Source organism: Phyllopteryx taeniolatus, chromosome 5 (assembly GCF_024500385.1).
Source record: "Phyllopteryx taeniolatus isolate TA_2022b chromosome 5, UOR_Ptae_1.2, whole genome shotgun sequence".
Taxonomy (NCBI): domain Eukaryota; kingdom Metazoa; phylum Chordata; class Actinopteri; order Syngnathiformes; family Syngnathidae; genus Phyllopteryx; species Phyllopteryx taeniolatus.
In genome coordinates, this window is record NC_084506.1 from 15,796,289 (window position 1) to 15,809,091 (window position 12,803).

The 12,803-nt window shown below is 47.4% G+C and overlaps 1 protein-coding gene across 11 annotated transcripts in view; it reads left to right on the plus strand.

Moving 5' to 3' along the window:
* shank3a (SH3 and multiple ankyrin repeat domains 3a) overlaps nucleotides 1–12,803 on the plus strand; it is a 247,951-nt gene that overhangs the window by 57,687 nt on the left and 177,461 nt on the right. The window lies entirely within an intron of this gene.

Genomic DNA, 12,803 nt, shown 5'->3' on the forward strand with positions numbered 1-12,803 from the left:
CATTAGTTACCAAATTTTAAGTAAAAAAGTTCTTGCAAAAATAAACCTGTAGTTTTTCATGAAAATACAGACCGTTTTGTGGTTCCCTCACATGACTTCCACACAGGCAGTGTGGGTTCAATTCCCACTCAGTGATTGTGAATACTGTATATGAGTGTGAATGGGTGTCTCTCTCTATTGCATGTGTGCCTTGTGATTGACTGGCAACCACTGCAGAGTAGTCTTCCTCTTGCCCAAAGTCCGTAGGGTTAGGCTCAAGTTACGTCCCGTCGACGAGAGGAGCGCTACAGAAAATAAATTGGATGGTTGTAGGGTGATACAATAATAAATTCCTAATTTATAAGAGAAAGGTAGTCATTTTGTAGGAATATATTTATATATAGTTGTAGGGTAAAAGTTAAAAAAAAAAAAAAAAGCAGGCAAAAAGTACTGACACATTGAACAATGTGCATTCAAAAGTCTGGACATGGTAAAATTAAGTTCAACTGAGGTCATATTTCATTTTAAGTTCATCCTGAATTTTCACCCAAAGCCCAATATCCCTTACTTTTTGTAAGTAGTATATGTTTCGTTATTTGTAACTTTCTTACTTGTGTAATAAGGTGTGAGCAGAGCACTAATGTGCGGTCACAGCAGGTTGCCAACGTCAGATGTACTTGTCGTAAACTGTCTGGACCTAGACTTAAGCTGCTGCCTAATTATTTGCAACACTTGCTTACGAAGTACACAACCAGTTGAAGCACATTCAGCATCACGACACACTTGTCTGTCACGATATTTGTTATTAAATTAACACCCCACTGTGACCACGACAGCTGTGACCAGAGGCTTCAAGTTCTGTGGCGACGGATGCTAGCGCTAACACAACAGGTGTCCTGGCTGGTCCACCAATATTATAGACCAGTGTTTTTCACACTTTGCCACCAAAATGACCACTTTCTGAATACATTTTGGATGTCTGAGCTGTCATAACACCTTCGTAGACCTTATTTCAGACAGCCTCAAAGGATTAACATAGTTTCATTTGGTAGGTTTCTACTAGTCATGAAACGAACAGATGCATTCTGGATGTACAACGTACTTCAGCTTTCTTTCAGCTTGTTTAGAGAGTCCTATAAGAAGGCTGTTTTAGTAATCTAACTGCTAGTGATAATGCATGGATAAGCATCTCTGAGTCAGGTTTAGACAGTAAACATTTGTTTTAGATGTTAAAATGCTTGATTTAATGTGGGTATTAAAGTTTAGGTCTGAGTCCATGGTTACCCCTAGATTTCTCACATAGGTTTTGTGATTTAGAGTAGGAAATTTAAGGTGACTGTTGAGCCTTTCTCTTGGTTTTGTAGGCCCAAGACACTGAAATCAGGCTTGTCTGAGTTCAGTTGAAGTTGTTGTGCATCCAGTCGGTGATATTGGAAACAGTGCCGAAGACGGTCCAATTGGCCATATTCACCTGCATACATTATTACTGCCTAGTAGCTGGACGAGGGGCAGCATGTAAAGATTGAACAAAAGTAGTCCTAGGATGGACCCCTGGGCGACCCCACAAGTCACTCCCATTTGGTCTGACCAACAGTTTCTGATTTTAACAAAGTTCATTTTGAACCATTTTAGGGCAGGACCAGAAAACCTACACAGTCCTTTAGCCTCTGTAACAATATCACATGATCAAGTGCGTCACATGCAGCACTCAAATCTAGAAGGACTGAGATTGAGACTACCTGTATCAGTGTTCAGACAGATGTCATTCTTGATAAGAATTAGTGTTCAGTTTCTTTTCCCCCCAACATATTTTTGCTATACTTGTACTGCCTGGCACTGCTTTTATTAAGCATTGCATTGTAATCTTTGTCACCTATCATGCACAACATGAACCATCCACTTTCCTTGACAAAATTCCACTTTAAAAATAAATTAAACTCTGGCTTTAAGTGTCAAACGAGCATGATATATTCTTCATCCTGTGCGGCTGTGATGGGCGAGGGGGCGGGGGTGCGGTGGGGGTGTTGTTGAAAGTCCACCCTCAGCATTTTCGTTGTAAAGTATACTGTATGTTTAAGCGGTGTTTTTCAAGGTGTCCGAATCTCGGTGCTAGGCCATTAATCCAAGTTAATTGAATCAATGCAGTTTGTACTACCTTGTCTCAGGGGTGCAGATGTTAACCCTTTGGTGTAGTCGGCCAGAGAGCGAGTGCAACTGTACGCCTTTTAATTTCAGTCAAGCGTGTTTGTTTGCGTTTATTAAAGCGATGCGATTTCTCAGTGAACCGTTCAGCTCGAATGCATTGTACGAGCGCCAGAAGGGGTCTGGCTGCATCATTGTTCTTCTGCAAGATGATTGTGCAGATGATGATGATGATCACGAATGGAAGGCACACTGCTGTATTAATTTGTCTGCAGGCAGATGTGTCACCCATGACATTTTGTCCATTACAGCAAAGTTCACGTTTGGTGAGATGTGATCAAAGGGGAACATCGGGACGGCTGTTAAAAGTGTCACTAGTCACAATCTGATTTGTGATGCTGGTGCAAATTCCTTTCAATACACTTTTAAAAGCCAAAATTTCCTATTCGGGTACGAGAGCATGCTCTGACTTACATACAACAAATTGTGGTTCCATAGCCGCCGTTGGAACTCCGTTGTAAACCGAGGATCCCCTAGTACTATTTTGTGTCACCAAAACATGATGACTTTTTTTCTCTTGAAAAATCGTTTCCCTGGGTGGGTTTGTTTGCTTTTATTTTTTGTTTTTCCTGAACTTTGGTGCGCCGTGTTACAAAGAGTAGGGCATGTGAAATGGAACCAGCCAGGGTGGGATTATCTGGGCAGAAAGGGGGTCAAGAGGGTGCAGGTGCAAGTATTCAGACCCTTTGCTCTGACACGCATATAGTTAACATGGGTGGTGTCTATTTCTTCTGATCATCCTTGAGATGGTTCTACACCTTCATTGGAGTCCAGCTGTGTTTGATTATACTGATTGGAATTGCTTAGGAAAGCCACACACCTGCCTGTATAAGACCTTACAACTCACACTGCATGTCAGAGCAAATGAGAATCATGAGGTCAAAGGAACTGCTTGAAGAGCTCAGAGACAGAATTGTGGCAAGGCACAGATCTTGCCAAGGTTATAAAAAAATGTCTGCTGAACTTAAGGTCCCTAAGAGCACAGTGGCCTCCATAATCCTTAAATGGAAGACGTTTGTGATGACCAGAATCCTTCCTAGAGCTGGCCGTCCGGCCAAACTGAACCATTGGGGGAGAAGAGCCTTGGTGAGAGAGGTAAAGAAGAACCCAAAAATCACTGTGGCTGAGCTCCAGAGATGCTGTCGGGAGATGGGAGTTGTAGAAAGTTAAATATCACTGCAGCCCTCCACCAGTCAGGGCTTTATGGCAGAGTGGCCCGATGGAAGCCTCTCCCGCATGTAGTTTGCTAAAAAACACCTGAAGGACTCCAAGATGATGAGACATAAGATTCTCTGGTCTGATAAGACTAGGATAGAACTTTTTGGCCTTAATTCTTGGCGGTATGTGTGGAGAAAGCCAGGCACTGCTCATCACCTGTCCAATAGAGTCCCAACAGTGAAGCATGGTGGTGGCAGCATCATGCTGTGGGGGTGTTTTTCAGCTGCAGGGATAGGACGACTGGTTGCAATTGAGGGAAAAATGAATGCGGCCAAGTACAGGGATATCCTAAATAATATAAATAATAACGAAGGAGTGGCTTCAGAACAACTCCGTGACTGTTCTTGAATGGCCCACCCAGAGCCCTGACTTAAACCCAACTGAGCATCTCTGGAGAGACCTGAAATTGACTGTACACCAACGTTCACCATCCAACCTGACAGATCTGGAGAGGATCTGCAAGGAGGAATGGTAGAGGATCCCCAAATCCAGGTCTGAAAAACTTGTTGCATCATTCCCAAAAAGACTCATGGCTGTATTAGCTCAAAAGGGTGCTTCTACTAAATACTGAGCAAAGGGTCTGAATGCCACAGATGGTGGTAGACTTTGCAAAAAGGATGGAACTAGCTGTAGTGAACACTTTTTTCCAGAAGAGGCACGAACATAGGGTGACCTACAAGAGCGGAGGTAGAAGCACGCAGGTGGATTACATCTTGTGCAGACGATGTAATCTGACGGAGGTTACTGACTGACTCTAAGGTAGTGGTAGGGGAGAGTGTGGCTAGACAGCATAGGATGGTGGTGTGTAAGATGACTCTGGTGGTGGGGAGGAAGATTAGGAAGACAAAGGCAGAGCAGAGAACCATGTGGTGGAAGCTGAGACAGTGTTGTGCAGCTTTTTGTGAAGAGGTGAGACAGGCTCTCTGTGGACAGCAGGAGCTTCCAGAAGACTGGACCACTTCAGCCAAGGTGATAAGAGAGGCAGGCAGGCGGGTACTTGGTGTATGTACTGGCAGGAAAGGAGAGAAGGAGACTTAGTGGTGGAACCTCAGAGTACAGGAAATCATACAAGGAAAAAAGTTAGCTAAGAAGAATTGGGACACTGAGAGGACCGAGGAGAGGCCACAGTAATACATTGAGATGCGACATAGGGCAAAGGTAGAGGTGGCAAAGGCCAAACAAGAGGCATATGATGACATGTATCCCAGGTTGGACACTAAAGAAGGAGAAAATGATCTATACAGGTTGGACAGACAGACGGGGATAGAGATGGGAGTGATGTGCAGCAGGTTAGGGTGATTAAGGATAGAGATGGAAATATGTTGACTGGTGCCAGTAGTGTGCTAGATAGATGGAAAGAATACTTTGAGGAGTTGATTAATGAGGAAAATCAGAGAGAAGAAAGAGTAGAAGAGGTAAATTTGGTGGACCAGGAAGTGGCAATGATTAGTAAGGGGGAAGTTAGAAAGACATTAAAGAGGATGAAAAATGGAAAGGCAGTGGGTCCTGATGACATTCCTGTGGAGGTATGGAAGCATCTGGGAGAGGTGGCTGTGGAGTTTTTAACCAGCTTGTTCAATAGAATTCTAGCGGGTGAGAAGATGCCTAAGGAATGGAGCAAAGGTGTGCTGGTGACCATTTTTAAAAACAATGGTGATGTGCAGAGCTGTGGGAACTACAGAGGAATAAAGTTGATGAGCCCCACAATGAAGTTATGGGAAAGAGTAGTGGAGGCTAGACTTAGGACAGAAGTGAGTATTTGCGAACAACAGTATGGTTTCATGCCTAGAAAGAGTACCACAGATGCATTATTTGCCTTGAGGATGTTGATGGAAAAGTACAGAGAAGGTCAGAAGGAGCTACATTCTGTCTTTGTAGATCTAGAGAAAGCCTATGATAGAGTACCCAGAGAGGAACTGTGGTACTACATGCGGAAGTCTGGAGTGGCAGAGAAGTATTTTAGAATAATACAGGACATGTACGAGGGCAGCAGATCAGTGGTGAGGTGTGCTGTAGGTGTCACAGACGAATTTAAGGTGGAGGTGGGACTGCATCAGGGATCAGCCCTGAGCCCCTTCCTGTTTGCAGTGGTGATGGATAGGCTGACAGATGAGGTTAGACTGGAATCCCCGTGGACCATGATGTTTGAAGATGACATTGTGATCTGCAGTGAAAGCAGGGAGCAGGTGGAGGAACAGTTAGAAAGATGGAGGAATGCACTGGAAAGCAGAGGAATGACGATTAGCCGAAGTAAGACAGAATATATGTGCATGAATGAGAGGGGTGGTGGGGGAAGAGTGAGGCTACAGGGAGAAGAGATAGCAAGGGTTTGAAGACTTTAAATACTTGGGGTCAACAGTCCAGAGCAATGGTGAGTGTGGTCAGGAAGTGACGAAACGGGTCCAAGCAGGTTGGAACGGGTGGAGGAAGGTATCAGGTGTTTTATGTGACAGAAGAGTCTCGGCTAGGATGAAGGGCAAAGTTTATAAAACAGTGGTGAGGCCAGCCAAGGTTCGATGTTTTGAGACAAAGTTAGAGAGAGCAGACTTTGATGGTTTGGACACATCCACAGGAGAAATAGAGAGTATATTGGTAGAAGGATTATGAGGATGGAGCTGCCAGGCAAGAGAGCTAGAGGAAGAGCAAAGAGAAGGTTGATGGATGTCGTGAGGAAAGACATGAGGGCAGTTGGTGTTCGAGAGGAGGATGCAGGAGATAGGATGACGCGCTGTGGAGACCCCTAAAGGGACAAGCTGAAAGGAAAAGAAGAAGAAGAAGACGATGAAATCCATAAATTCCTTGCAATTGTATGTTGAGGAACATTGTCTTTAAACTGTTCGACTATTTTCTCACGCACTTGTTCACAAAGAGGTGAACCTCGCCCCAGCTTTGCTTGTGAATGACTGACCAATTCATGGAAGCTCATTTTATACCCAATCATGGGACCCACCTTTTCCCAATAAGCCTGTTCACCTGTGGGATGTTCCAAACAGGTGTTTGATGAGCATTCCTCCACTTTCTCAGTGTTTTTTGCCACCTGTCCTAGCTTTTTTGGAACGTGTTGCAGCCATAAAATTCAAAGTTAATGATTATTTGCTAAAACCATAAAGTTTATAAGTTTGACGATTAAATATCTTGTCTTTGTAGTGTATTCAATTAAATATAGGTCGAACATGATTTGCAAATCATTGTATTCTGTTTGTATTTGTTTAACACAATGTCCCAACTTCATTGGTATTGGGTTGTAGTTCATTTGGAAAACACCGCTTTGCGACAATCCCTAATCATTCCTTCCACAGTCAGTTAGTTGGCCTAAAGTGCACTGAATGAAGTCTCGTGACTGAAATGAAACCCTTGTCTATGGACTAACGGCTTCACTAATGGATTGAAGGTGAAACGTAGGTATGGCAGGGGTTTTAACGATAGTTCCGACATAAAACATTTCAAAGTTCCGAACAGCATAAGAATACGCCGTCACGTTCGGTTACCACCTTACTGTTTTTCCATTTGATTGTTTTATCTTTATGGCCAATAAGTGTTTTTCATCCGCATCATTCTGACTTTGCTACAACTGCATTAGCGTTCGATAGCGACAAGCAATGGCACATTTGGATTTTTGTACAAATTCTAGTTACTTTCCCACCTTTGGAACTCCGTGGTAAACGGATTTAAAAGAGCGGCTCCCTACCATGAAAGAACAGTGTTTAGCTGTGCTTGCTATCCAGCTCCAGCTCAGAGCTGGTGTGGCGCAAGATAGCTTAGTGCGTAGGTTCCCTCTGTAGTTCCTGAGGAGCCGGGAAGGCAGGGAGAATGGGTACTGTTCGACATGGCCCTGGAGATGGATAAAAAACACAGCAGGATGACATCACCAGCAAGCGGCGGTAGAGTCGAACTCTATGCCGATACCACTAATTGACAAAAGATTACAACTTCTCAATCTTGAGCCTCGTGATAACACATCTTTTTTCTTGTAACGTTACAACTGCATACAGGTGGTTCTGTACACTCGGATGGTAGCTGATCGCTCTTGCTTTCTTTCTTTGTTTTAGTGAAGCAGACAATTTGAAGCTCAGGAAATATGCCCTTAAGGTAAAAAATGTTGGAGGGTTTCTGTGTATTATTTCCAGAAGATTTATGAAGAGACAATGTTTAACAACTGTATTAGACCAGATCCCTGTATAATGCCACAGATGATCTAAATCAACAACATCATTGGTATTTTGGAATAGGAAGGTACTTCCCCTCCTTGAGCCGTCACCTTGTCGTGGTGGAGGGGTTTGTGTGTCCCAGTGATCCTAGGAGCTAAGTTGTCTGGGGCTTTATGCCCCTGGCAGGGTCACCCATGACAAACAGGTCCTAGGTGAGGCACCAGACAAAGCACGGCTCAAAGACCCTAATGATGACGACAAACAATGGACTTCGTTTTCCCTTGCCCGGACGCGGGTCACCGGGGCCCCCCACTGGAGCCAGGCCTGGTGGTGGGGCTCGAAGGCAAGCGCCTGGTGGCCGGGCCTGCACCCATGGGGCCCGGCCGGGCACAGCCCGAAAGGGTAATGTGGGTCCCCCTTCCCATGGGCTCACCACCTGTGGGAGGGGCCATATGGGTCAGGTGCAGTGTGAGCTGGGCGGTGGCCGAAGGCGGGGACCTTGGCAATCTGATCCCCGGCTACAGAAGCTGGCTCTAGGGACGTGGAATGTCACCTCTCTGGCAGGGAAGGAGCCCGAGCTGGTGTGTGAGGTCGAGAAGTTCCGACTAGATATAGTCGGACTCGCCTCCACACACAGCTTGGGCTCTGGTACCAGTCCTCTCGAGAGGGGTTGGACTCTCTTCCACTCTGGAGTTGCCCACGGTGAGAGGCGCCGAGCAGGTGTGGGTATACTTACGCCTGTACGTTGGGGTTCACGAGAGGGTAGCCTCCCTCCGCCTTCGGGTGGGGGGACGGGTCCTGACTGTTGTTTGTGCCTATACACCAAACACCAGTTCAGAGTACCCACCCTTTTTGGAGTCCTTGGAGGGGGTGCTGGAGAGCGCTCCCACTGGGGACTCCATTGTTCTGTTGGGGGACTTCAAACCTCACGTGGGCAATGACAGTGAGACCTGGAAGGGCGTGATTGGGAGGAACGCCCCCCCCCCCCCCCCCCCCCCCCCCCTAGATCAGAACCCGAGCGGTGTTCTGTTATTGGACGTCTGTGCTCGTCACGGATTGTCCATAACGAACACCATGTTCAAGCATAAGGGTGTCCACACGTGCACTTGGCACCAGGACACCCTACGTCGCAGTTGGACACTCGGGTGAAAAGAGGGGCGGGGCTGTCAACTGATCACCACCTGGTGGTGAGTTGGCTCCGATGGTGGGGGAAGATGCCGGTCCGACGTGGCAGGCCCAAATGTATTGTGAGGGTCTGCTGGGAACGTCTGGCAGAATCCCCTGTCAGAAGGAGTTTCAACTCCCACCTCCGACAGAACTTTGCTCATGTTCCGGGGGAGGTGGGGGACATCGAGTCCGAGTGGACCATGTTCCGCGCCTCCATTGCTGAGGCGGCCGACCGCAGCTGTGGCTGAGGGATGCCGTCAAGCTGAAGAAGGAGTCCTATCGGGCCTTTTTGGCCTGTGGGACTCCTGAAGCAGCTGATGGGTACCGGCTGGCCAAGCGGAATGCAGCTTTGGTGGTCGCTGAAGCAAAAACTCGGGCATGGGAGGAGTTTGGTGAGGCCATGGAGAAAGACTTCCAGACGGCTTCGAGGAAATTCTGGTCCACCATCCGACGTCTCAGGTGAGGAAAGCAGTGCACCACCAACACTGTGTAGAGTGGGGATGGGGCGCTGCTGACCTCGACTCGGGACGTTGTGAGTCGGTGGGGAGAATACTTCGAAGACCTCCTCAATTCCACCGACACGCCTTCCCATGAGGGAGCGGAGTCTGGGTTCTCTGAGGCTTCTCCCCTCTCTGGGGTTGAGGTCACCGAGGTGGTTAAAAAGCTTCTCGGTGGCAGGGCCCCGGGGGTGGATGAGATTCGCCCGGAGTTCCTCAAGGCTCTGGATGTTGTAGGGCTTTCCTGGTTAACACGCCTCTGCAACATCGCGTGGACATCGGGGACAGTGCCTCTGGATTGGCAGACTGGGGTGGTGGTCCCCCTTTTTAAGAAGGGGGATCGGAGGGTGTGTTCCAACTACAGGGGGATCACACTTCTCAGCCTCCCTGGTAAGATCTATTCAGGGGTGCTGGAGAGGAGTGTCCGTCGGGAAGTCGAATCTCAGATTCAGGAGGAGCAGTGTGGTTTTCGTCCTGGCCGTGTAACGGTGGACCAGCTCTACACCCTCGGCAGGGTCCTCGAGGGTGCATGGGAGTTCGCCCAACCAGTCTACATGTGTTTTGTGGACTTGGGGAAGGCGTTCGACCGTGTCCCTCGGGGAGTCCTGTGGAGGGTGCTTCGGGAGTATGGAGTACAGAACCCCCTGATACGGGATGTTCGGTCCCTGTACAACCAGAGTCAGAGTTTGGTCCGCATATCCGGCAGTAAGTCGGACTCGTTCACGGTGAGGGTTGGACTCCGCCAAGGCTGCCCTTTGTCGCCGATTCTGTTCATAACTTTTATGGACAGAATTTCTAGGCGCAGCCGAGGCGTAGATGGGGTCCGGTTTGGTGGCCTCAGTATTGCATCTCTGCTTTTTGCTAATGATGTGGTTCTGTTGCCTTCATCAAGCCGTGAGCTCGAACTCTCACTGGAGCAGTTCGCAGCCGTGAAGCGGCTGGGATGAGAATCAGCACCTCCAAATCTGAGACCATGGTCCTCAGTCGGAAAAGGGTGGCGTGCCCTCTCCAGGTCAGGGATGAGATCCTGCCCCAAGTGGAGGAGTTCAAGTATCTTGGGGTCTTGTTCACAAGTGAGGGAAGAATGGAACGGGAGATCGACAGGCGGATCGGTGCAGTGATGCAGACTTTGTATCGGTCCATTGTGGTAAAGAAGGAGCTAAGTCGAAAGGCGAAGCTCTCAATTTACCGGTCAATCTTCGTTCCTACCCTCACCTATGGTCACGAGCTGTGGGTCGTGACCGAAAGAACAAGATCCCGGATACAAGCGGCCGAAATGAGTTTCCTCCGCAGGGTGTCCGGGCTATCGCTTAGAGATAGGGTGAGAAGCTCGGTCATGCGGGAGGATCTCAGAGTAGAGCCGCTGCTCCTCCGCATTGAGAGGAGCCAGATGAGGTGGCTGGGGCATCTGATTCGGATGCCTCCCGGACGCCTCCCTGGTGAGGTGTTCCGGGCACGTCACACCGGGAGGAGACCCTGGGGACGACCCAGGACACGCTGGAGAGACTACGTCCTTCGGCTGGCCTGGGAAAGCCTCGGGATCCCCCCCGGAAGAGCTGGATGAAGTGGCTGGGGAGAGGGAAGTCTGGGCGTCCCTGCTAAAGCTACTGCCCCCGCGGCCCGACCCGGATAAGCGGTAGAAAATGGATGGATGGATGGATGAGGAAGGTACTTTTCGATCACCTTGTAGTGCTCAACATTTCTGGTAAACCAATATGCTGTCCTTTGCAGCAAATAAGAAGTCACTTTGTCTTGCCTTTGGACGCCAGCCCAAAATTAAATGCAGTCAGTGTGTCTGATAGCCATTGCCTAGCCGTAGGTAAAAATCACAACAGCAAAAGGAGTGACCTGAATTGTCCCCTTCAGGACTCTTGTATCCATCCTTTTCCAGTCACACGCTCCCGAGTATTAAATAGCGCATATGTCATGCGGCCAATATGGAGTCATAGCGGTGCGTTAGAGTCATTACCCTCCATCATCTCAACACTCTTATCGTCTTTCTTTACTTCACGTGACAATCCACTGTCTGCTGCCCATTGCGGACCCCCCTTCCGTGCCTTCTGTGGCTTTGCAGATACTGCAGCAGAGTCCTCCTCTTCCAAGCATCACCCTTGATTGCGTAAGCACATAACAATGTGTCCTAATTAGCAGGTGCGTGTTGTGAATTTCAAATACGCCGTGACATAATTGTGTGTCATTGTGCGTTTGTTTTCATTAGGTACAACCCTTAGCACTTTGCGATCGTGTGCGGGCCTGTGATGTGTATGTCCTACTTAAGTAACCCTATTTAACCAACTGTACAGGCTGGAGAATGATAACCCGGAGCGTGCTCATTCTGTTTATTCGTATGCGTCTGCGCAGTGCCCACCTCAAGGCCACAGTTTGTTGCTTTTGATTGGAGGCGCAGAAAGTGTGCAGATAGCAACACTTGTGTTCAGAATGAACTATAGAGTAACCTTTAAAGTGAGTTTGTTGTTTTGTGTGCTGTTCAATTGTGTGGTGAGTGTAGGATATGCCCAATAGACCTTTTCACACGTATTTCTGTTTGGCAGAAAATAAACTTTTCCGCTAGCAAACACAATTCTGTTATTTGACCAAGGCAGAGCGATTGAGAAAGCAGAGTAAATGGCTTGAATTGAATTGATTTTAGTCTTCTCCTCTACTGCCGTACTTTGAATGTGGACTGTATCCACTGAAAATAAGTTGTTTTTGTTGTCGCGGCAAACGGCGACCTTGTGCGTCTCACAACAACAACGTTCCGTCCTCTCAGCCCATGCACAATAAATGGGTTCGTGGACAGCCCGCTGCATGTTGCTAAGTGCAATGTGAAAAGGCCTTTGACCCCCGATTAGTTGCAGTTCGGCGGTTGCAAGTTCATTTGGGTGGTAAAAAGAATCCACTAGCGATTGACGTCCACACACAAAATATTTTGCATTTGTTTATAAATGCCACAAGATGGGGATAAATCACTTTTTATCTGTTAGACACCGCTGTGGCCTGACTAAATGTAATTCCTCCTCTCAGTTCAATATAGAATCAGAATCAGAATCATCTTTATTTGCCAAGTATGTCCAAAAAACACACAAGAAATTTGTCTCCAGGAATTGGAGCCGCTCTTGTACGACAACAGACAGTCAATTGACAGAGAACACTTTTGGGACATAAAGACTTTTTTTTTTTTTTTTTTTTGACAATTGTGCAAAAAGATGCAGAGTCCTCCAGCACTTAGAGCAGTTCAAATGACTCATATAGTCCGGTGCAATGACCATTGTGCAAAGGGCGCCGAGACTTTATAGGTGCTTGGCACAAGCTAATCTCTTAGCTAGCTCACAGTGGTTGGGACTCACTTAATGAGATGATCAGAAGCCACCTTTTCCCTCATGTACCTGTCATTCAGTGACCTGTAGATTATCACCTACTCTGCTATACGATCATCTTTCACTGTTGCCCCTAATTGAAGCAGAAAAGCAGGACTTTGATATTTAAAATAATAAATAAGTGTAGAAGAGAAGGGAGGAGGATTGGCGAAGAGGGCAATGTCACAGCCGGGTGACTCTCCGCCGGCGTGTGAACTAGTCTGACACGTCGGGAC